This window comes from Balaenoptera musculus, chromosome 13, assembly GCF_009873245.2.
Source record: "Balaenoptera musculus isolate JJ_BM4_2016_0621 chromosome 13, mBalMus1.pri.v3, whole genome shotgun sequence".
Classification (NCBI taxonomy): Eukaryota; Metazoa; Chordata; class Mammalia; order Artiodactyla; family Balaenopteridae; genus Balaenoptera; species Balaenoptera musculus.
The window spans coordinates 222,576-248,381 of record NC_045797.1 but is presented as its reverse complement, the minus strand read 5'-3'; the positions used below and the strand labels follow the sequence as shown (position 1 = coordinate 248,381).

At 49.1% G+C, this 25,806-nt stretch overlaps 1 protein-coding gene across 1 annotated transcript in view; it reads left to right on the top strand.

Annotated features, from left to right (window-relative positions):
* SH3RF3 (SH3 domain containing ring finger 3) overlaps window positions 1-25,806 on the top strand; it is a 216,383-nt gene that overhangs the window by 177,599 nt on the left and 12,978 nt on the right. The gene's annotated exons all lie outside the window — the stretch shown is intronic.

Sequence of the window (25,806 nt, the reverse complement as noted above, 5' to 3'; positions counted from 1 at the left end):
TAAGGAAAAATTAAAAGGGGATTTGATTTTGCAGTTTCAGAAGAAGGACACTTAATGTTGCCAAATCGAGACACGTAGGCTACTCGAGATGAAGCCAAGTTAGTTGGCATTCTGTTTGTGAAATGGTACATGTTCATCTCCTCACCGGAGGCTCCATTTCCTGTGTCCACCAAGAAACATGGGTAGAAAGGGTTTTTTTTAAGTTGTCAGTTTCACACCTGACATTTAGCATGAAGGATGGATGGCGCCCAAGAAAACTATTCCAGTCAGAAATTGGGTTTCTGCTGCAAAACAATAAACCAAAATTCATTTTTAAAATAGCAATAAACTCTAGAAATGGAAAAGAATTTGTGAATCACCTGTAATAGCCGTTCTGTAGCTCTCCCCAGAGGGCAGAAGTTACTGTAACTAATCAGAATGGGGGGTGGATTTCACACCTGGACACCCAGGGCAGCCACGAGAGCTCGCTGGTGGTGTGGAAGGTGAACATCCGGTGTGTCCGAGTGGCCACGGGTGATCCCGCCTCAGGTTGGATTCTCTTGTGCGGAATTCCACCACTGGTGCCGCCTTCCGTGATCACTGTGTCCTCATAAAGACGTGGGAGATTTTTTTCCAGTCCGTCATGCAGATTGAGTCAGCTCTAGAGTGCAGGCTCAGTAGTTGTGGTGCACAGGCTTAGTTGCTCCGCGGCATGTGGAATCTTCCCGGACCAGGGCTCGAACCCGTGTCCCCTGCATTGGCAGGCGGATTCTTAACCACTGCACCACCAGGGAAGTCCTCACGTCCTCACTTTTTATCACCTTAAACAAATCCCAAAGATTTCAGCTTGTTTAATACTAAGATGGGAATAACGTCTTCTACTAACGACTAAAAACTTAATTATTGGTTTGTTCAGTCAGAGTTCTGCACAGAAGCAGAACCAATAGGAGAGAGAGGTGCAGGTGGAAATACTCATCTGGGGGCCTGGCTCTAACGACGATCGGGGAGGCTGGAAGCTGAGACCGTGGGGCCGACAGGCTGGGACGCAGGCTGGAGTTGACACACCGTCTCAAGGCAGAAGGTCTTCCCTAGGAAACCTCGCTTGCCCTCCAGGCCCTCGACCGCTGACACCAGCCACCCAGACCATCGAGGCGCACGCTCTAAGGCGCCCCCTTCCCTAAAGCCCCTGGTTGTGGGAGTGAATCACGTCTGCGACGTGCCTTCCCCACAGCATCCAGACGAGCGGTTGACCGCTGGCCGCACAGCCTGGCCAAGCTGCCGCACAGACGGACCATCGCAATCCACCCTCGTCAGCTTGGCACCCGGGCCCAACTCTGTGACCCAGCCTTGTCTGCACATACAGTCAGCGGCGGAGCTCGCTCCTGCTGACGTGCGTGAGACCGCTGCGCTGTGAGCCACTGAAACGCATGACCCTCCCCAGGGAGCATGCCAAGTCCTCCGTGACGCTCGCGCTCCTCCTTGGTGTCCTGTAACTGAAACGCTGCGCTGTAAAGTCAGCACCGCTGATGTTCCATCATGAGGGATGGGAGAGTGAAGAAACAAGGGTATCTTACGGGTGCACCTACACACACAGCCATATTCCTAACAGAACGAGGAGGAAACCGTCATGCCGACTACAGCCCTGGTCTCTGTATCCACCTTCTCCCCCCACCCGCTCCGTCTCCCCTTCGCCCTCAGCAAGCAGCTCGGCTGCCGTGCTTCTGACCTGGTGGTGACTCAGGGCTCCATTCCTGAAGGGTCTGGGTCGTCAACGGTCCTGCCTGCCTGGGGAAACAACGGCCGTCAGCCTTTGTTTCCCACTGACCTTGAGCACAGGGCGTGGTGACACTGAGACGCCCCGTGGGGTCTCCTGGATCCAGACTCGTGGGTCCTGGAACCAGATCTTCAAAAGGCCACTCCACCCCTCCGTCAGGCTGGCTTCTTCGGGACTGTAGGAGCACGGTGAGCCTGGTGAACTCCGTGAGCAGGAGTTCGTTTTCTGTGGAGTGAGCTCTGTGATCAGAAGCAGTGCTGTGTGGGATACCGTGCGGGTGATTAAGGCATTGCAAAAGTCCACAGGGGGTAGTTTCGGCAGAAGCACTGCACGCGGGGAAGGCAGCTCCATATCCAGAACGAGTGGCTATTTCGGTGGGAACTAAACGCTGCCCCTTCCGTGGTGGAAGTGGTCCAGTGAAACCAGCCTGCCGCCGGGGAGCTGGCTGAGCACCCAGAGGATGGGCTGTGTCCGGGGCTCAGTGCTGGTCTCTGCTGCTGGCAGACAGGGCACTTGGCAGTGGCCACAGCCGGGGAGGCCTTGGTGAGTGGACGCCCATGATCATGAGCCTACACGTCATCTCCATCCCTGCCGCCACGGCCACTTTGACAGGACTGGCTGCGGAAGGAGGCTGACTGGTGTCCACAGGACGGGTCATGGAAACCCTTCCCTGCCGAGGTCGCCCTTGTGAACACCCACATGGGACACAAATGTATCTCCGTATTTTCTGCCCATTCGGAGAGGTCTGTCCACAAACCACTTTCCCACACCTCCTTGTCACCAGTTTTCCACCATGTTCCTTCCAAGTCCCTGACGGTCCAGCCAAACCACTGGCCACAGCCCGTGACTCAGTTTATAATCACACAGTCCAGTCAAAGCGCACAAGCAGATGCATGGCCTGAGATCCTGTCCCCTGGGAGGACTGCCCTTCACCTTGTCCTTCAGGGACGTCCCAGAAGGGGCTGTCAAGCTGCAGCCGTCCACTCTCAAGGACTGCCCGCATACCGTGCAGAACCAGCTGTAAACCGGCCCGAGGCTTCACTTCCTCTGTTACTGATTGTAGGGAATGAACTTCCCCAGGAGGCTAGGTTCAGGCTGGGAGAGAAGGCAGTGTAGCAGGGGTGGGGACCATGGGCCCTTGGGCCACTTCTTCATGTGACTTCCTTGTGCCCTCAGGGCCTGCTTGGGCCTTGTGCCCTCAGGGCCTGCTTCCTTGTGCCCTCAGGGCCTGATCACATATTTATCACTTCCATCTGGTGGTAAACTGCTGCTGTGCACATCCAAGTTTATGGCCTTGTGGGTCCGATAACAGCCAGTTCATGATGGGCAGCTTGGTCACATGGTACCGTGGTGACCCGTGGTCAAGCGTCCAGTCTCTGCTAAGGCCCAGTAGCAGCCAAGAGCTGTTTCTCAAGAAGAGAGTAGTTATTTGAAGAGGCTGGCAGGGCTTTGCTCCCAAACCCTACGGCCTGCCCTGGACTCACCTAAAGGGATTAGAAAGGCTCTGTTTGGTTGGTTGTTCGGCCGAAACATGGACCAGAAGGTGACATACAGCAAATTAGGCTGAAATGCCAGAGCTGCCGTGGCTCATGGCAGAGGCAGAGAGGGAGGCTGGAGTCCGCGTGGGTTTATCTCATAAGACCTGCCCACCCACCCAGGACGGAGAGAAGGGATTTGTGAGGAGGGCTCTGTGATTGCTGCCCTGCGTAGGCCAGACCCCACAGTGATAGCTGGGCACGAATTAGGAAACCAGAAAGCAACAGGGTGGTTGGGTCTGGGGCAGCGGTTACTTGCCAAGGACAAGGCGGGCACAGTTCCCACAGTGGGCAGCAGTGTCAAACCATCCATCAGAAGAAACCCACGGCATTGGGTGATGGACCCTGGTGCCCCAGGAGAGAAGCAGCTGAGCAGGCAATGGAATTCAGGCTCCACCCGTGTCAGCAGCAGAGCTCTGGGTCTAGTGAGCAGAAGTCTGGCCTGGGTCACAAAGACAGAGTCACGGCCCCGCGGTCAGTTCTCAGACTTCCAGACCCAGAACCCCTTCAGTGAAGGGGAAACCAGGACCCCTTGAGGAAGGACCCTGCTACATTGCCAACGATTTACACGGTTAATCTTTCCCTGCCTTTCCCAAAAGAACCTGCAGCTTTTTACCAGGGTGGCCGCACATTGGAGAAAAGGAAATAATCGGACACGGGCTCTGAACTGACACGAATTCCAGGAGACCCCAAATGCCACCGTGGCCCCCCAGTCAGAGCAGGGCGTCATGGAGGCCAACTGATCAGTGGAGGGTTAGCACAGGTCCCTCTCACGTGGGTCCAGTGGGTCCGCAGACCCTTTCTGTGTCCCCCCCCCACCGCCCAGGTGCCGAATGCATCATTGGAATACACGTGCTCAGCAGCTGGTGGGATCCCCCACTGGTTCCCTGACCGGTGGAGTGAGGGCTGTTATGGCGGGAAAGACCAAGTGGAAGCCACTGGAGCTGCCTCTACCTGGGAAAACAGTGAACCAAAGAAATAGGGCATTCCTGGAGGGATTGCAGGGGTCAGTGCCACCACCAAGGGCTCGAAAGATGCAGGATGGTGACTCCCACCACCTCCCCGTTCAGCCCTCCGATTTGGCCTGTGCTGAAGACAGCTGGGTCTTGGAGGGCGACAGTGGACTATCTTAAGCTTAACCAGGTGGTGACCCCAATTGCAGCTGCTGAACCAGATGTGGTTTCATTGCTTGAGCAAATTAACACATCTCCTGGTCCCTGCTTTGCAGCTCTTGATCTGGCAAATGCTCTTTTCTCCACCCCATCCCTGAGGCCCACCAGCAGTGGTTTGCTTTTACCTAGCGGGGTCAGCAACACACCTCTGCTGTCCTACCCCTCTGTTGAGGGGTATGTCAACTCTCCAGCCCTCAGTCATAGGTTAGTTCTGAGGGATCTTGATCACTTTCCCTTCCATAAACTATCATACTGGTCCATTTCATTGGTGATTATGCTGGTTGGACCTACTGAGAGAGAAGGAGCACCTACTCCAGACTTACAGGAAGACAATTGCATGTCAGAGGGTAGAAAATAAATCCAACAAAAATTCAGGGTTCTTCCCCCTCAGTGAAATTTCTAGGGTCCAGTGTGTGGAGCATGTCGAGATACCCCTTGTAAGGTGAAGGATAAGTGGCTGCAAAACTGAGACAGCCAAAAATGAGACACAATGCCTAGTGGGCCTCTCTGGATTCTGCAGCAGAGGGTGCAGAGATTTCCCATAGACCCTCACCTGTTCCCATGCACGGTATCCCCCCAGGTGGGACATCTGCCACAGTCAGTGAACCTCCGTGGGCACCCACAGTCCACAGTTTACAGAGGGTCATTCTATGGGTTTGGGCAAATATATAATGACATGTTTTCATCAATATAGTATCATACAGAATAATTTCACTGCCCTAAAAATCCTCTGTGCTCTGTCTGTTCATCCCTCCTCCCCCTAACCTCTGGCAACCACTGATCCTTTTAACTGTCCCGATGGTTTTTACCTTTTCCAGAATGTCACAGAGTTGGAATCATACTATGTGACCCTTTTCAAATTGGCTTCTGTCATTTAGTAACATGCATTTCAGGTTCCTCCGTGTCTTTTCATGGCTTGATAACTCACTTCTTTTTAGCACAGAATAATATTTCATTGTCTGGGTGGATCACAGTTTATCCATTCACCTACTGAGGGATTCTTGGTTGTTTCCAAGTTTTGGCTATTAAAAATGAAGATGATGTAAACATTGTGTGCAGGTTTTTGTGTAGACATAAGTTTTCAGCTCACATGGGTGAATACCAAGGTGTGTGATTGCTGAATCATATGGTAAGAGCATGTTTAGTTTTGTAACTGTCAAAACTGTCTTCCAAAGTGGCTGCACTATTCTGCATTCCTGCCAACAATGAAGGAGAGTTCCTGTTGCTCTACATCCTCACCAGCATTTGATGTCGTCAGTGCTCTGGATTTTCATGATTCTAATAGGCGTGCTGTGGTATCTCTTTGTTGTTTTAGCTTGCAGTTCCACGATGACATATGATATTGGACATCTTTTCATATGCTTATTTGCCTTCTGTATATCTCTTTGGTGAGGTGTTCAGATCTTTTGCCCACTTTTTAATCAGGTTGTTTATTTTCTTATTGTTGCATTTTAAGAGTTCTTTGTATACTTTTATCATAATTGTCTTTTGCAAATATTTTCTCCCAGTTGGTGGCTTGTCTTCTCATTCTCTTCACAGTGTCTTTTGCAGAGCAGAAGTTTTTCATTTTATTGAAGTCCAGTTTATCAATTTTTTTCTTTCATGGTTTGAAAGCCTTTAGTGTTGTATCCAAAAGTCATCATCAAACCCAATGTCATCTAAAATTTCTCCTACATTATCTTCTAAGAGGCTTATAGTTTTGCACTTTACATTTAAGCATTTAAGTCTATGAGCCCTTTTGAGTATAAGGTGTGTGTCTAAATTCTTGCTTTTCTTTTTTTTTTTTTGTATGTGGATGTCCAGTCGTTCCTGTACCCTCTGTTGAAAAGACTATCTTTTCTCCATTGTGTTATTGCCTTTGTTACTTTAGCAAAGATAAGTTAACTATATTTGTACAGGTCTATTTTGAGGTGCTCTGTTTTGTTCCATTGATCTTTTTCTTTTGCCAATACAATTCATCTTGCTTACTGTAGCTTTATAGTAAGTTTTGATGTTGGTAGTATGTCCTAAAACTTTGCTCTTCTCTTTCAATATTGTGTTGGCTATTCTGGGTCTTTTGCCTCTCCATGTAAAATTTAGAATCACTTTGCAAACATCCACAAAATAACTTACTGGAATATTGGTTAAGATTGTGTTGAATCTGTGTATCAAGTAGGGAAGAATGGACATCTTGACAGTACTGAATCTTCCTAGCCCTGAACAGGGACTGTCTCTCCATTTATGTAGTTCTTCTTTGATTTCATTTACCAGAATTTTCTAGCTTTCCTCTTTTAGACCTTGTACATAATTTGTTAAATTTATATCTAAGTATTTCACTTTTGGAGGTGCTACTGTAAATAATATTGTGTTTTTGATTTCAAAACGCAGTTGTTCATTGCTGGTATATAGGAAGGCAATTAACATTTTTATATTAACGTTGGATCCTGCAAACTTGCCATAACGTGTATTAGTTCCAGGAGTCTTATGTGTGTGTGTGTGTATGAATTCTTTGAAATTTTCTATGTAGGCAATCATGTCATCTGTGAACAAAGATGATTGTATTACTTCCTTCCCAACCTGTATACCTTTTATTTCCTTTTCTTGATTTAGTGTTAGCTAGGACTTCGAGTATGATGTTGAAGAGTAGTAGTGAGAAGGGACATCCTCAACTTGTTCCTAATCTTAGCAGAAAAGCTGCTAGTTTCTCACCATTAAATATGTTAGCTTAAAGTTTTCTGTAAATGTTCCTTTTCACGTTGAGGAAATTTCCCTCTATTCCTAGTTTGCTGAGAGTTTTTATCATGATGGATTTTGGTCAAATTTTTTTTCTGTATCTATTGATATGATCATGTGATTTTTCTTCTTTAGCTGTTGATGTGATGGATTGCATTAATTCATTTTTGAGCTGTGAATCAACCTTGCATACCTGAGATAAACCCCACTTGGTTGTGGTATATAATTCTTTTTAAACATTGTTGGATTCTATCTGCTAATACTTTGTTGTGGATTTTTGCATTTATAATCACGAGAAGTATTGATCTGTAGTTTTCTTGTGATTTTTTGGTCTCGTTTTGGCATTAGGATGATGCTGGCCTCATAGGATGAGTTAGGAAATATTCCTTCTGCTTTCATCTTCTGGAAGTGATTGTAGAGAATTGACATCATTATTCCTTAAATGTTTGCTGGAATTCACCAGCAAACCCATCTGGGCTGGTGCTATTTTGGGAGGTTATTAATTGTTGATTCCATTTCTTTAATAGATAGTGGCCTGTTTAGATTGCCTATTTCTTCTTGTGCAAGATCTGGCACTTTGTGTCTTTTAACGAATTGGTCTATTTCATCTAGCTTATCAAATTTGTGAGCATAAAATGATTTGTAATTTCTTTATTACCTTTTCCTATCCATAGGGTTTTTCATTTTTGACATTAGTAATTTGTGTCTCCTCTCTTTTTTTTCTTAGTTTGCTTACCTAGAGGCTTATCAATTTTACTGGTCTTTTTTTTTTAATAGATCTTTATTGGAGTATAATTGCTTCACAATACTGTGTTAGTTTCTCTTGTACACCAAAGTGAATCAGCCATATGTATACATATGTCCCTATATCCCCTCCCTCTTGAGCCTCCCTCCCATCCTCCCTATCCCACCCCTCTAGGTCATTGCAAAGCACCGAGTTGATCTCCCAGTGCTATGCAGCTGCTTCCCACTAGCCAACCATTTTACATTCGATAGTGTATATATGTCGATGCTACTCTCACTTTGCCCCAGCTTCCCCCTCCCACCCTGTGTCCTCAAGTCCATTCTCTATGTCTGCGTCTTTATTCCTGTCCTGCCCCTAGACTCATCAGAACCTTTTTTCTTTTACATTTCGTATATATGTGTTAGCATACGGTATTTGTTTTTCTCTTTCTGACTTACTTCACTCTGTATGACAGACTCTAGGTCCATCCACCTCACTACAAATAACTCAATTTCGTCCCTTTTTATGGCAGAGTAATATTCCATTGTATATATGTGCCACATCTTCTTTATCCATTCATCTGTCGATGGACACTTAGGTTGCTTCCATGTCCTGGCTATTGTAAATAGAGCTGCAATGAACATTGCGGTACATGACTCTTTTTGAATTACGGTTTTCTCAGGGTATATGCCCAGTAGTGGGATTGCTGGGTCATATGGTAGTTCTATTTTTAGTTTTTTAAGGAACCTCCATACTGTTTTCCATAGTGGTTGTATCAATTTACATTCCCACCAACAGTGCAGGAGGGTTCCCTTTTCACCACATCTGTTCCAGCATTTATTGTTTCTGGATTTTTTGAAAATGGCCATTCTGACCGGCATGAGGTGATACCTCATTGTAGTTTTGATTTGCATTTGTCTAATAATTAATGATGTTGAGCATCTTTGCATGTGCCTCTTGGCCATCTGTATGTCTTCCTTGGTGAAATGTGTATCTAGGTCTTCTGCCCATTTTTTAATTGGATTGTTTGTTATTTTGATATTGAGGTCCATGAGCTGTTTGTATATTTTGAAGATTAATCCTTTGTCTGTTGGATTAAGGATTTTTAATTTAATCCTTTGTCTGTTGTTTAATTTGCAAATATTTTCTGAGGATTGTCTTTTTGTCTTGTTTATGGTTTCCTTTGCTGTGCAAAAGCTTTTAAGTTTAATTAAGTCCCATTTGTTTTTGTTTTTATTTCCATTACTCTAGGAGGTGCGTCAAAAAAGATCTTGCTGTGGTTTATGTCAAAGAGTGTTTTTCCTACGTTTTCCTCGAAGAGTTTTAGAGTGTCTGGTCTTACATTTAGGTCTTTAATCCATTTGGAGTTTATTTTTGTGTATGGTATTAGGGAGTGTTCTAATTTCATTCTTTTACATGTAGCTGTCTAGTTTTCCCAGCACCACTTATTGAAGAGGCTGTCTTTTCTCCATTGTATGTTCTTGCCTCCTTTGTCGTAAATTAGGTGACCATATGTGCGTGGGTTTATCTCTGGGCATTCTATCCTGTACCATTGATCTATATTTCTGTTTTTGTGCCAGTACCATACTGTCTTGATTACTGTACCTTTGTGGAATAGTTTGAAGTCGGGGAGCTTGATTCCTCCAACTCCGTTTTCCTTTCTCAAGATTGCTTTGGCTACTCAGGGTCTTTTGTGTTTCCATACGAATTGTAAAAGTTTTTGTTCTAATTCTGTGAAGAATGCCATTGGTAGTTTGACAAGGATTGCACTGAATCTGTAGATTGCTTTGGGTACTGTAGTCATTTTCACAACGTTGATTCTTCCAATCCAAGAACATGGTATATTTCTCCATCTGTTTATGTCATCTTTGATTTCTTTCATCAGTGTTTTATAGTTTTCGGAGCACACGTCTTTAAGAGTGACGAGAGTGGACATCCTTATCTTGTTCCTGATCTTAGTGGAAATGCTTTCAGTTTTTCACGATTGAGTATGATGCTTGCTGTAAGTTTGTCATATATGGCCTTTATTATGTTGAGGTAGGTTCCCTCTATCCCCATTTTCTGGAGAATTTTTACATAAATGGGTGTTGAATTTTGTCCAAAGCTTTTTCTGCATCTATTGAGACGATCATATGGTTTTTATTCCTTAATTTGTTAATATGGTGTATCACATTGATTGATTTGCATATATTGAAGAATCCTTGCATCCCTGGGATAAATCCCACTTGATCATGGTGTATGCTCCTTTTAATGTGCTGCTGGATTCTGTTTGCTAGTATTTTGTTCAGGATTTTTGCATCTATGTTCATCAGTGATATTGGTCTATAATTTTCTTTTTTGTGATATCTTTGTCTGGTTTTGGTATCAGGGTGATGGTGGCCTTGTAGAATGAGTTTGGGAGTGTTCCTTCCTCTGCAATTTTTTGGAAGAGTTTGAGAAGGATAGGTGTTAGTTCTTCTCTAAATGTTTGATAGAATTCACCTGTGAAGCCATCTGGTCCTGGACTTTTGCTTCTTGGAAGATTTTTAATTACAGTTTCAATTTCATTACTTGTGACAGGTCTGTTTATATTTTCTAATTCTTCCTGATTCAGTCTTGGAAATTGTACCTTTCCAAGAATTTGTCCATTTCTTTGTGGTTGTCCATTTTATTGGCATACAGTTGTTTGTAGTAGTCTCTTATAATCCTTTGTATTTCTGTGGTGTCAGTTGTGATTTCTCCTTTTTCATTTCGAATTTTATTGATTTGCATCCTCTCTCTTTTTTTCTTGATGACTCTGGCTAAGGGTTTATCAGTTTTGTTTATCTTCTCAAAGAACCAGCATTTAGTTTTATTGATCTTTGCTATTGTTTTCTTCATTTCTATTTCATTTATTTCTGCTCTGATCTTTATGATTTCTTTCTTTCTACTGACTTTGGGTTTTCTTTGTTCTTCTTTCTCTAGTTGTTTTAAGTGTAGAGTTAGATTGTTTCTTTGAGATTTTTCTTGTTTCTTGAGGTGAGATTGAATTGCTCTAAACTTCCCTCTTAGAACTGCTTTTGCTGCGTCCCATAGGTTTTGGGTTGTCATGTTTTTGTTGCCATTTGTTTCCATGTATTTTTTTATTTCCTCTTTGATTTCTTCGGTGATCTCTTGGTTATTTAGTAGCGCACTGGCTAGCCTCCATGTATTTGTGTTTTTTACAGTTTTTTTCCTGTAATTGATTTCCCATCTCATAGCATTGTTGTCAGAAAAGATGCTTAATATGATTTCAATTTTCTTAGATTTTCCGAGGCTTGATTTGTGACCCTAGATGTGATGTATCCTGAAGAATGTTCCATGTGCACTTGAGAATAATGTGTATTCTGCCACTTTTGGGTGGAATGTTCTATAAATATCAATTAAATCTGTCTGGTCTATTGTGTCATTTAAAGCTTGTGTTTCCTTATTTATTTTTTGTTTGGATGATCTGTCCATTGGTGTAAGTGGGGTGGTAAAGTCCCCTACTACTATTGTGTTACTGTCAATTTCTCCTTTCATGGTGGTTAGCATTTGCCTTATGTATTGAGATGCTCCTATGTTGGGTGCATAAACATTTATAATTGTTATATCTTCTCTTGGATTGATCCTTTGATCATTATGTAGTATCCCTCCTTCTCTCTTGTAACAGTCTTTATTTTAAAGTCTATTTTATTTGATACGAGTACTGCCACCCCAGCTTTCCTTTGATTTCCATTTGCATGGAATATCTTTTTCCATCCCTTCACTTTCAGTCTGTATGTGTCCCTAGGTCTGAGGTGGGTCTCTTGTAGACAGCATATATATGGGTCTTGTTTTTGTATCCATTCAGCCAGTCTGTGTCTTTTGGTTGGGCATTTAATTCATTTACATTCAAGGTTATTATCAATCTGTATGCTCCTATTACCATTTTCTTAATTGTTTTGGGTTTGTTTTTGTGGGTCTTTTTCTTTTGTGTTTCCCGCCTAGAGAAGTTTCTTTAGCATTTGCTGTGAAGCTGATTTGGTGGTGCTGAATTCTCTTAGCTTTTGCTTGTCTGAAAAGCTTTTGATTTCTCTGTCGAATCTGAATGAGATCCTTGCTGAGTAGAGTAATCTTGGTTGTAGGTTTTTCTCTTTCATCACTTTGAGTATATCCTGCCACTCCCTTCTGGCCTGCAGAGTTTCTGCTGAAAAATCAGCTGATAACCTTATGGGGATTCCTTTGTGTGTTATTTTTTGTTTTGCCCTTGCTGCTTTTAATATTTTTTCTTTGAATTTAATTTTTGTTAGTTTGATTAATATGTGTCTTGGTGTGTTTTTCCTAGGGTTTATCCTGTATGGGATTCTCTGTGCTTCCTGGACTTGGGTGACTATTTCCTTTCCCATGTTAGGGAAGTTTTCAGCTATAATCTCTTCAAATATTTTCTCAGACCCTTTCTTTTTCCCTTCTTCTTCTGGGACCCCTATAATTCGAATGTTGGTGTGTTTAGTGTTGTCCCAGAGGTCTCTGAGACTGTCTTCAGTTCTTTTCATTCTTTTTTCTTTATTCTGCTCCTCTCAGTTATTTCCACCCTTTTATCATCCAGCTCACTTATTCGTTCTTCTCCCTCAGTTATTCTGTTATTGATTCCTTCTAGTGTATTTTTCATTTCAGCTATTGTGTTGTTCATCTCTGTTTGTTTGTTCTTTAGTTCTTCTAGATCTTTGTTGAACATTTCTTGTATTTTCTCAATCTGTGCCTCCATTGTATTTCTGAGATTCTGGATCATCTTTACTATCATTACTCTGAATTCTTTTTCAGGTAGATTGCCTATTCCCTCTTCATTTAATTGGTCATGTAGGTTTTTACTTTGCTCCTTCATCTGTGACATATTTTTTTGCTGTCTCTTTTTTTTTTTTTTATGAGTGGGATTGTGTTCCTGTCTTCCTGGTTGTTTGGCCTGAGGCTTCCAACACTGGAGTTTGTAGGCTGTTGTGCAGAGCTGGGTCTTGGTGCTGAGATGAGGACCTCCATGAGACCTCACTCTGATGAACAGTCCCTGGGGCCTGAGGTTCTCTGTTAGTCCAGTGGTTTGGACTGGGAGCTCCCACTGCAGGAGCTTCGCCCGACCCTCGGCTCATGAACCAAGATCCTGCAAGCTGCCTGGGGCGGCAAAAAAAAAAAAAAAAAAGAGGACAATAACAAAGTAAAAAATAAAATTAAACTAGGAAACTAACAGACATGCTAGAAAGAATATAAAAATAAAAATATAGATGAATCAACAACCGGAAGGTACCACAGTACCACAATAGTAAAAAAGAGGAGGAGGGAAAAGAAAAAAAAAAGGCGGGGGGGCGAAGGCCTTGGCTGTGGAGGCCAGGGCCTAAGCAAGGGTGTGGTTTGGGTGGTGGGCGGGGCCAATGCTCAGGACCCACAAGGCTGGAAAAGGCCCTGGGGACTGTGGGGGTGGGGCTTTAGGCTCAAGGAACAGAAGGGGCCCAGGCGTGCCCCCCACCCCTGGTCTCAGAGGGCAGCGGACCTCACTTGGGAGCCCAGCAGGCTTCCTGGGCTCGAGTGGGCCAGGCGATCGCCCTCCACTCCTCTCCCGCTCCTCTCGGAAGGCCCCTCCTGCCTACGTCTCCTGACCTCCCCGGCCTCAGGGGCTCCGACCCTGTCTGGCCTCCACTTCTCCTCCCCCCTCAGTCCCCCCACATCCTGCTGGTTCACTTGGGGGTTCCTCCCATCTCCTTGGGCGTCAGGGTCCCCCACCAGCATCCGGCAGTAGAAACGGCCCCAAGAGTTGAGTCGTAGAAGATAAACTAACCCATAACCCATGGATAACTCACCCCACCCTTTGGCACTGGAGCAGCTCTAGTTAAACTTTCCCACACCCTCCGTTGCCAGGACTGCTCGAGAAGGGTGAAGTGGATGCCGCAACTCTCCAGTCCTGTGACCCCGTCTCCCAGGTGGGCCATTTCCTCCCTGGTTACATTGGCAGCTCAGGGAGGGCCGCGTCGAGCCCCTGGCTGGGCTGAGTTCACCTGGATTCTGACACCTCGGCTTCTTCCAAATTTCCATCCTTTCCCAATCGTTCTAATGGGATAACGACAACCAGGCATGCAGTCATGATGGCGGCTCCTTAGAGAAATTTAGGGCCAGATGGAAGCCCAGGCAGGGCCCTTTTCAGGGAGGAGCCGCTGGCCCAGGGTCTGGGCTGCGGGCAGCGGCAGGAGGGGCCCGGCCAGCGGCCTCTGAACCTGGATCTCCGAGCTGGTGCCCAGCCTGGGTGTCATCTCACATTTCCTGGAAGCAGCCTGTCTGAAGAAGCACACAAAGTCCAGGAAGGAGATCCCAGCCTCCCTGAGAGCTTGCAGGGCTGCCCGTCAGCACTAATGGAAATAATAGCTTAGATTCCTAAGTGACCCTCCAAAATCCTGCATCCCCTTGACAAAGCCCCTCCCATATGGAACTGACGGGCCTGCTGCTGCCTTTCTGGTTGGATGAGGTGATTTCTACCCCTCTGTTTTGTTTAAAAAATATTCAGAAGCACATGAGCTTGGCGCACCCGAGTAGATAATGACGTGTTTATCTTTCATGTTCCGTTCCAGACCCTTTCCGAAGGATACCAGATTTTACAGAGATTTCATCTGAATGTGTTGCATTTAATCTAATAATTTGTGATAGCCCCACATTTGTTCTACAGAAAACAAGCAGAGGCCTGTTGGAAACGTACATTCAAGGCAAGGTTGTCCTACAGGACAAAGCCGAAAGCAGCCCGGACACACCCTGGAGCCAGAGGGCTGTTCTGGTTTCTCGTCTCTGCCTTTTGGCCTGACCTCCTCCGAAGCCATTTTAAAGAGATTAATGTTACGCTATAAATTCTACTGAGGTAACAGGCCTTCCTGCTTCAGTGAAAAGATGATGGCATTGGATGAGATGGCAAAGGAACAGGACCTGCTGCCGCGGCTTCTCAGGTGCTGAGTCCAGAAGAATCTGTAAAGAAGTGAAAGCTCAGCACTTTAACTCTCCCTCATTTAACTGCGTTAAAGCCCGTTAACCCTTGTCTCAGCTCTGGGGGAGTTTGCATCGTCGAGAGGCCGGCTTCTTGCCTGGAGACGTGAGTGCCACCCAGAGGTCCAGTCTGGCCATTCTGCAGCCAGGCTCCTCTGGGGACTTGGGGTTGAGACGGAGCCCTGCCTGTGCCAGACCCTCCCTCTGGCCATGGGGGCAGCTGCAGGTGGGCGCAGGCCGCTTACCAGGTGCCGGCACCTGCACCAGCATGAGTACGACGGGGGTCCACATGGGGGCAGGTAAAGCAGCACACGTGTGAGGGGACAGAGCAGGCGAGAGAGAAATGAACTCCTGGAAATGCACACCAAGGTCCAGGGAGGAGACAGCTCCCAGTCAGGGCGACAAGCACGAACAGGGCTGGCGGGGATAGGGGACTGCGGTGCCAGTGAAGAGAGGGGGGTGCCCCCCCGGCACCCCGGCCCGGCTGCCCCTGCGAGAGCCCTGAGCGCGCCTGTCTGGGAGCCCTGGGACCCCTCTCGGTGGGGCTCATCCACCGCCTTAGCCCCCAGCGCCTCTTTCCTGGGGTGTCTCCTGTCGGGGGGAAGACGCTGTCCTCTCCCTTCAGGTGCTTCTGGCACATCTGAGAATTAAATTGACAGGCGACAGATCAACAGGAGGAAATCAGAAAAGTTTAAAAGCATGCGCATGGGAGAGGCCCAGGAAAACGAACTCCCCCAATGGCGGAAGCCCTCACCTTAAATCCCATCTTCAGCCCCAGACGAAGGAGTATGTCAGGGATGGGGGTTTGGGACTCAGAGCGGGAGGGAGGCAATTCACCTGGAGACGGAAAAGCAAACGTTTGGTGAACGCGTGTTTGCTGGGCCAGGCAGGAACCGTGGACATAGAAGTTTCAGCAAACAGTTTTTACTACAGTTACCTGCGGTGACGCCCTCTTCCTGGAACAGGTCCTCCATCTACATTCTTTTAGGCAGTTAGGGGAAGGCTCTTCCTGAGTCTTTTGGGCCTTAGAATCGTAAGTGAATTCTATTTATATATATAATCATCATAATAAATTAATCCTCATGCCACAGAGACACGATTTGGGGCGCACGTTCTGTCCCCTCGCTCCTAACCGCTGACTTGTGTGGCTCGACCCCATCACACAGCCGCCCTTGCTCCTGGGGTATCACGTCCCCACACCCTAGAGCAGCCCCCCTCGGGGTCAGAAGGTCCACAGAGATGCGGGAATTGCGGTCCTGGACTGGGCCGTGGTGCCGGGGGAACCTGCCATGCCTCTGTTTGGACTCATCACCCTGGTTTTGGGGTGTGGCTCCCACTTGAGATGGACGGGGCAGGGCCAGCGGGGCGGCAGTTTTCAGAGCCCGCGGGTGTTCAGAGACGCAGGTGCTGGGGGTGCGGCCACCAAGAATCTGTGCTTGTCGCCCACCAGCACAGGACCCCGGCCACTCCCCGGGGCAGTGGGTGCGGGCACACTGTCTGTGGCTGTCCTTTCGGGCCAGGAGGAAGGGGCTGAAGTGTGAGTCTGATGGCTGTGTGTCAGGCTGGTCGAGGAAAGAAAGCCCCTGTTTTCTGGGAGTCGTTTGGGTACGAGCTGATCATGTATGTCTGCCTGGTGAGGTCCTAGCAGAGCTCGGGGCGGGGGGCTGTTTCCACGATGGACGTGGCACCCTGTTGATGGAAAACGTGGGCACAACTGAGAGCAGGACACGTGGCGCTGTGAGCAAGGCCCATGCTGGCCTGGGGGTGGGACTTCAATCAGAACGGCCCTGGGCCCGTGTCGTTGGCTTCAGGACCACGGGCAGCCCGCTGGGGGCAGCGGAGACGCGGGGCCCTCCCTGGACAGTGTCGGGGCCGGGCCCTGTACCTTGTCCAAAGTGCCGTAGATACTTCTTTGCTGCCGCAGGAGACGGCCGTGGATGGCTCCGGAGACCTGGGGTCCCTAGTGCTCGGGGTGGGGTAACTCTGGAGAGCTCCGCGGCCTTCCCAGAACCGGCCCGGCTGGCCTCCACCCCGCGTCCCAGCAGCAGACTAGCACCTTCCAGTGTTCTCTGTGGCTATGCAAGGGCTCCTGGATCATTCTTTCTTCACCTCCTCGCCCCCCGAGGAAACCCATGCAAAGGGTCCGCCGGCCCCCAGCCTCCAAGAGCTGTTCCAAGTTCAGCACCTGAGCCCCCAGGTCGCGGAGCCAAGGGTGGGGGGTGGATGGGATGCGAGAGGCGGCCTGGGTGCAGAAGGCCACCAGCCAGCATCTGCCTCAGGCCGCTGTCGGGGAGGGAGCCTGACGCCCGCACAGTCCCGCCCTGGAGGACCCAGAGCAGCCCCGGCTTCTACCCGTGGGACCCCAGCTTCGCAATAGCCAGAAGTACCTCCACCCGTGGTCGCGAGCGTCTCCTGGCCGCAGGGTCTCCCCCGCTGGGAGCCGGCGGCGTGCAGGGCAACTGAGAGCAGTGTTGGGGGCCTCCCTGCACCGGGCCGGCTGGGTGTTACCTTTCCAGGTCGCCGGAACCCTCCCTTCACTTTCAGAAGAGCCCCAGGCCCACCAAAAAATAAACAGATAAAAAATAAAAAACTCCTGCAGGAAAACCCAGCTTATTAGAACTTGGCTTGCTCCGCTGAAACTTAAGGTCATTGATAAAGCTTCAGTGAAGCACGGTGAGTTATTTCTAGAGATCCGCCGATGACTGTCCCTACGGCGAGTGCCCCTACGGTGTCTACCAGACAGCGTGGTCACTTACAAACTCGCTAAAAGAGTACATTTCTCGTTACGTGTTCTTACAAGATAAAATTTAAATTTAAAGATTAGCTTATTGGCACAGTGAAGGCTACAGAAGGTCCCACCGCAGAGAAGCCTGCCCGGCTCTCGCTCACGCCAGGCCTGCCAGCATCCAAGGTGCCACATCCTCAGGGGACACCAAGGCTGCCGGCCTGGTGCCCCTGGGGACTCGGGTGAAGGTCAAATGAGCTCACATTCAGACGAGTCCCTGGCAGCTGTAATGTAACCCAAAGCAAGGTGTTGGGACTCTTCCAATGGGTGTGAAGCTTGGCTCTGCTGTGCAAGGGCTGAGGGAGGCTGGAAATCCTTCCCCAAGGCGGGGCCTCAGGGCGCACAAGCCCACATCACGTGATGGCTGCTGGGACCTGACCCAGAGGAGAGAAAGTCACTCCCCCCTCCTCCACAAAGGCACAGCCTTCCCGCCAAAGAGCGCGTCAGCCTCTGCCCGTCAGAAAGAATCAGGAGGCCCTGTGGGTCAGCCTCACGCTCTGCCCGCCTTGCTGAGGGCCCCCTTCCAACCGGACACGTGGTGGGCTTCTCCCCGCAGGAGGTGGAGACTGAAGCAATGGGACCCCGGCCCCACAGAACCCTCCTTCCGGGTGGGCCTGCAGAGGACACCTCTCCACCCGGGGGGCCCTGCTTGCTCTGCCCACCCCCAGTGATGCTACTGGGATGGTTACAAGGCTGAGAGAGGCCCGTAGGGAGAGACCCCCGCGTGCTCCATCCCTGACAGCGAGGGGAGGGCCGCGGGGGCTCCGATGCACAGGGGAGATGAGCCGCCTGACGCGAGGAGTGGCCCTGAGCAGCCGCGGACGGTCTCGTTCAGCGTCACCCCTGTCCCTGTGGCTCCGGCTCTGCTCCTCTGGTGCTCTCAGACCTGCGTGGCTGGGGTCTCCGGGCGTCTGGCAATGCGTCCTGCCTCCGAATCAGGGCGGGCCTTCCAGTTTCCGAGGCCCCATCAGTGTGGGGTGTGACCTGGGATTTTAGGGCCCTGCAGTTTGGTTGGTTGTAGGTTGTCTGGAGGTCTTCGTGTTTCCAGTAAAAATCTGCTGAAGTTCAGTTCTGGGCTTCCTTCCGCACGGAATTCTTCTCATCTGTTACTTGTACGTGTTTCCAGTATTTCTGTAAACTTTTCCAAAGAAGTCTGTTGGGAGGTGCTTTCATTTTTCTGTCCCACACTTGTTAACTACAGTGCCTGTGCTCGAGGTGTGTGCGTGTGCGTGTGAAGCTCCCGGGTAAGGCCACGTCAGAGGGCAGGGCCGCCAGCACCCCGGCCCCGCTGCTGGGTCTGGGACGGGGAATCTTGGAGGCATCTCGTGAAGTCTGCCATGTAACACACACCCAGCCTCAGTTGTGTAGAACAGCTTTCACTTTTGGTGATGAAAATAATCAATAAACAGTCTCTGCTAAGGGTAGGAAAGAGTTTTCCTTGAGCCAAACTGAGGACTCTAGCCCAGAAGACAGCCTCTCAGGTAACCTGAGGAACTGCCCTGGAGAAGCAGGGTTTTCAGCACAGTGTTATGTCTTGTCAGAACAAAGAACATCAGGTCAGGGATGCATTCCTTCAAGGTTTAGAAAAACAACAGACCAGCACGTACTGAGTCAGTGTGGCCTTGGCCCCTGGGGAGGGAGGCTTACCATGGATGGAGGACCAGCACTGGCGTCCCGGGAAGGGAGGCATTTCATCTTTATTATTTTTTCTTTTTATAAATGTATTTATTTATTTTTGTCTGTGTTGGGTCTTTGTTGCTGCACGCGGGCTTTCTCTAGTTGTGGCGAGCGGGGGCTACTCTTCGTTGCAGTGCGCAGGCTTCTCATTGCGGTGGCTTCTCTTGTTGCGGAGCACAGGCTCTAGGCGTGTGGGCTTCAGTAGTTGTGGCTTGCAGGCTCAGTAGTTGTGGCTCGTGGGCTCTAGAGTGAAGGCTTAGTAGTTGTGGCACACGGGCTTAGTTGCTCAGTGGCATGTGAGATCTTCCCGGACCAGGGCTCGAACACATGTCCCCTGCATTGGCAGGCGGATTCCTAACCACTGTGCCACCAGGGAAGCCCCAGTCTTTACTATAACATGGACGTTCTTTACTTCTGGTCAGTGCACCCTTTTCTTTAATAATTAAAGCCGGCGTGCAGTGTGTGTTTGACAGGTCACACACAGGCTGTTTAGTCAGCACAAAATTCAAGTTAACTCACGTAGAGGCCACGACAACTTGCTGCACCTCAGCGCGGGAGAACGTCTCCCGTCGGGTTGTAATGATCCTGCTCCGGGGCTGGGCCTCGGCTGAGCGGAGGGAGGCCTGGACGCCGTGCCGGCCGGGCCGGGACCACCTGCGGGCCGCTCCCTGGCTGCTGGCGGCACCTCAGTCAGCCGTCGGTCAGACACTCGTGCGGCCCCTCCGTGGTCTCTGCTCAAGGGCGAGCTGGCGGCGTCTTCGAGCCCTGGGTCCCCACCGCGCTTTGCGGCTGGAGCCATGGAAGGCCCCGGCGCATGGCAGGGACGCGGATCCTACAAGAGGGGCCGCGTGAGGCAGACGAGGGAGGAGAGACAGCACCGTGCCGCGTCTGGAAGCTTCGCTTCGCCACGCCACCCAGGGTGACATGTGACCTTCCTCTTCCCTTGAGTCCTCGTCTGTCACAGCTCCCTCCTGTTTGGGGCTCTCAGGCTGAGAGCAAAGGATGCCCTGTTGTCCCTATTGTCCCCAAAGAGCCTGGCCTCCGGCTCCCGCTGACGTCCCGGCAGCGGCCTGGGTGCGGGTGGCCCGCGGCCCCGTCCACACCTTCCGCCGGTCAGACCTGCACACCCACTGCCCTTCACCTCCTTTTTTCTCAGTTGAATTACGCCATCAGCCTCTTCACACCGGGGAGGGGCATGGCCTGCTTTGAGAAGCTACTCATGCCCAGCCTGGCAAATCCAGGGGCTTCACAGAGCCCAGAAGCCACCTCGGTTCAGACCCCTGAGGTCCTTCACGGCCCAGCACGTGACACATCCGGGTAGGGACAGACCTTCAGACCATTCTCCTTCCTGCTCCGGGTTTGCTGGCGGCACCTGCAGCACAGCACAGGGGAGGGTCCGCTCCACCACATGTGTCATCGCAGTCCGTGGGAAGAGCGGTTTCAAACTCACTACCTGTGAGGACCGCTGCTTTAGAAGAAAAAGATCCTGGCGCGGTGCCTTTGGCTGAGGAGTGGCACTTTCCTTCCCAAACAGTAAGATGTAGCAATGGAGGGAGACTCATGTATCACTGGACGAACTGGCTGTTGCAGAAAGAAGGCTCCAAATGGCCGTGTGGTAACCATGGTGATGGAGAGGGTGCTGGTGACAGCAGGCTAATGTCTAACATGTCGTATTTCATCCGGTCCCCAGACAGCTCTCTCGGGCAGGTGCCGTCGTTACCCCCACTCCACAGGTGAGGAAACTGAGGCCCAGGAAACGCAATCACGCATTCAAGGGCACCCGGCTGGGAGGCAGGAGAAGAGCCAGGCGGTGTGGCCCCTGCCCTTCAGCATCGGGTCCTGGCCTGGGCTCTGGCCCCTGTGGAACGTGCATGGCCACAGGCCTCCCACCTTCGCTGAGCACTGGCCACGGCGCCTGCCCTGTGGTGGCCTTTGTGACGCCACCCAGGGCGCCTGGTCCTGCCCCGGGCACAGTGACAGCATCACGGGGCCACACGGCAGAGGCTGGACCACCAGGCTCTGATCCCACGTTCAGGGCCCTCTCGGGGTGCTGGCTGGGCTGGGCTCGGCCCCAGGGTGCGAGCTGCTCAGTCCTGCCCCCGGGAGGCCAGGACAGCCTGTGGGACATTGAGGAGTTGGGGATGCCAGCGCTTGCTCCTCTGATGGACCAAGGGTCACAAGAGAAGTGACCTGGCTGCCCACCCAGAGCGGCTGAACTAGATCTCGAGGTGGCACCCAGGGTCCATTGCTCAGGTTTCCTGCCGTGGAGGCTGGTGATGGGTGCAGGTCACACCATGACCCTCATTGAACATGGGCTGATCTCTGGGCCAGATGGGGGTATGCAGGGTGCTGTTCCTCATAAGTCAGGGTGATGTGTGCGGTTACCGCCAGTGTCTGGTGGACAGCGGGTGCGGGAGCCCAGGGCTGGCAGGAGAGCATTCTGCAGAGAAGGTGGGGCTGGGTCCAGGGAGCTCCAGCCTGAGCTGAGGGCGAGCTGGGGCCAGGTCAGCCTTGGACGCGTGCTTGTGCTCAGGGGGCGCTGGCTGGGGACCGGGTGGGCTCAGCAAACACTGAGTAAGGCCCTGGGGCACGGGGCAGAGTAGGGCCTGGCGGGTGAAGGACGAGCAAAGCCTCCTCCTCCTCATGCACCAGCGGCCACGGGGACAGGTGGTGAGGTGGCCGAGAGAGTCTGGGATTCTGCAGCCAGAGACCGGGGTCCATCCCCGTCGTCTCTCTGGACTTGAATTTCCTCTCTCTCATTGAGGTAGCTGTGGCCCTTTCAGACTGGATGTGTGTGTCCCCCCAGAATTCATAAGTTGAAGCCCCAGTGTGTGGGGGGGCCCTTGGGGGGTAATTAGGGTTAGATGGGTCATGAGGAAAGGCCACGTGACCACCTGACAGACGGCACCGTCTGCAGGCCAGGAGGGTCCTCACCAAGGACCCATCCATGCTGGCACCCCCAGCCTCCAGAACGGCGAGAAAAGACAGGTGGATTAAGCTGCCCAGGCTGTGGTACTGGGTTATGGACACCTGAGACAACCGATACAGATTTTGGTTCCGTGAGTGCGGCAGGGGCTTCTGTTACAAACCCTGAAAATACAGAAGCAGCTTTGGAACAGGTGACGGAGAGAGGCTGGGAGGCTTGACGTTTGGCCTTAAAGGCAGTTCTGGCGAGGGTCCTTCGAGAGTGATCGTGAACAGACTCTGGTAGGTGCGTGAATGCTAAAGGACATCCAGGTGGAAGGAGGGACACGCTACTGTTAACGGCAAGGAAGGCAGCCCTGGTTAGAAAGTGGCAAAGAGGGCAGCCTAGCTGTGTCCTCGTGTCTTGTAGAAGGTCGATGTTGGATATTTAGCTGAGGAGATTTCTGAGCAGCATTGAAGGAGAGGCGTGGTTCCTCCTGGTGGCTGGCTGTTAAATGCAAGAGGAAAGAAATGAGTTGATTGTTAACCAAAAAGACCAGAGCTTGGACATTTGGAAAACCCTTAGCCTCACCATACTGTGCAAAATGAGAAAGCGTGCTCTGAAGAGATGCCAGGGATGTGGCCAAACCACCATTCGATAAAGAGACCACGGGTGCAACTCATGGACTAAACCAGCCGTCGCAGACGAGCCAGGAATAGAGGTGGGATTAAAGCACCAAGGACTCTGCCAGCCTGAACTTCGGGGGTCAGAGGAAGCAGGGTGGAGGGGAGGACGGCTGTGGGGCTCCTTGGATTCTGCAGGACCAGACCACAGGGCTGTTTGGCTGCAAACATGCACTCTTCTTCCGGGAAAGGTATGAAGGGCCCTGAAGGCTGTTCAGAGGTGGCCTCTGACCAAAGCCGGGGCGGAGAGGGGGGCCTGGAAGAGAGGCGTTGACCAAAGAGGATTGTTCTCCAACTTGGGATCTAGTGGAACTTGCCTGGCTAAGTTTTGGACTTGCTTGGACCTGTCACCCCCTCCTCTTCCCATTTCTCCTTTTGGGAATGGGAATGTCTATTTTCTGCCTTCCTCACCTTTGCATTTGGGAAGCATGTAATTAGTTTGGTGTCACAGGCTCACAGCTGGAGAGGAAATTTGCCTCAGGATGAATCATAGCTCGAGCTCACCCACATCTGATTTAGATGATATTTAGATGAGACTTTGGACTTCAGACTTTTCTAAGTTAAAATTAAAATACCATATTATATCATATTAGGTATACCACATAGTGAATTGATATTTTTACACATTATGAAATGTTCACCCCGAGAAGACCAGTTTTCATCCGTCACCATACAAAGTTGTTGCAGTGCTATTTTTTTTTTAATTAATTAATTAATTTATTTATTTATTTATGGCTGTGTTGGGTCTTCGTTTCTGTGCGAGGGCTTTTTCTAGTTGTGACAAGCGGGGGCCACTCTTCATCGCGGTGCGCGGGCCTCTCACTATCGTGGCCTCTCTTGTTGCGGAGCACAGGCTCCAGACGCGCAGGCTCAGTAATTGTGGCTCACGGGCCCAGCTACTCTGCGGCATGTGGGATCTTCCCAGACCACGGCTCGAACCCGTGTCCCCTGCATTAGCAGGCAGATTCTCAACCACTGCGCCACCAGGGAAGCCCTGTTGCAGTGCTATTGACTACGTCCCCTATGTGTACATCGCATCCCTGTGACTTATTTATTTTATAGCTGGAAGTTTGAACCTCTTAATCCCCTTTACCTATTTCTCTCCTCCCCCAACCCCCTCCCCTCTGGCAACCAACAGTTTGTCCTCTGTATCTATGACTGTGTTTCTGTTTTGGATTATTTTTTCATTTGTCTTGTTTTTTAGACTCCACATACACATGGAATCATACAGTATTGGTCTTTCTCTGTCTGACTTATTTCACTTAGCATAATACCCTCCAGGTCCATCCATGTTGTCGAAAATGGCAAGATTTCATTTTTTTATGGCTGAGTATATATATACACATTGTTGTCCATTGTATATATGTACCACATCTTCTTTATCCATTCATCTATCAGTGAGCACTTAGGTTGTTTCCATATCTTGACTATTATAAATAGTGCTGCAATGAACAAGGGGTACATATATTTTTTCTAATTAGTGTTTTTGTTTTCTTCAGATAAGTACCCAGAAGTGGAATTGCTGGATCATATGGTAGTTCTATTTTTAATTATTTGATGAACCTCCATACTGTTTCCACAGTGGCTGCACCAATTTATATTCCCACTAACAGCACACAAGGGTTCCCTTTTCTCCACACCCTCACCAACACTTGTTATTTCTTTTCTTTTTGGTAATAGCCATTCTGACAGGTGTGAGGTGATATCTCATTGTGGTTTGGATTTGCATTTCCCTGATGATTAGTGATGTTGAGCATCTTTTCATATGTCTGTTGGCCATTTGTATGTCTTCTTCGAAAAAATGTCTATTCAGGTCCTTTGCCCATTTTTTTATTGGGTTGTTTGGGGTTTTTTTTATATTGAGTTGTATGAGTTCTTTATATTTTGGATATCAACCTCTTATTGAATGTATGATTTGCAAATATCTTCTCTCATTCAGTAGGTTGCCTTTTCATTTTGTTGGTGGTTTCCTTTGCTATGCAAAAGCTTTTTAGTTTGATGTAGTTCTGTTTGTTTATTTTTGCTTTTGTTTGCCTTGCCTGATGTGCAGATCCAAAACAATCTTGCTAAGACTGATGTCAAAGAGCATACGCCTATGTTTTTAGGAGTCTTATAGTTTCAGGTCCTACATTTAAGTCTTTAATCCATTTTGAGTTTATTTTTGTATATGATGTAAGAAGGTGGTCCACTTTCATTCTTTTTCATGTAGCTGTCCAGTTTTCCCAGCACCATTTATTGAAGAGGCTGTCTTTTCCCCACTGTATATTCTTGCCTTCTTTGTCAGAGATTAATTGACCATATAAGTGTGGGTTTATTTCTGGGCTCTCTAGCCTGTCCCACTGATCTATGGAGCTGTTTTTGTGCCAGTAACATACTGTTTTGACTACTGTTGCTTTGTAGTATAGCCTGAAATCAGAGGCTGTGATACCTCCAGCTTTGTTCTTCTTTCTCAAGATTGTTTCGGCTATTCAGGGCCTTTTATATGAATTTTGGGGTTTGTTCTAGTTCTGTGGAAAATGCCATAAGAATTTTGATAGGGATTGCATTTAATCTGTAGACTGATTTGGGTAGTATGGGCATTTTAATGACCTTAGTTCTTCCATGAACATGGTATATCTTTCCGTTTATTTGTATCATCTGCCGTCACTTTCCTCAATGTCTTATGGTTTTCAGAGTACAGGTCTTTCACCTCTTTCGTTAAATCTATTCCTAGGTATTTTATTCCTTTGATGCGATTATACCTGGGATTGTTTTCTTTCTTTGTCTCTCTGATAGTTCATTATCAGCAACAGATTTCTGTATATTGATTTTGTATCCTGCTACTTTGCTGAATACACTTATTAGTTCTAAGAGTTTCTTGGAGGAGTCTTTGGGATTTTCTATATATAGTA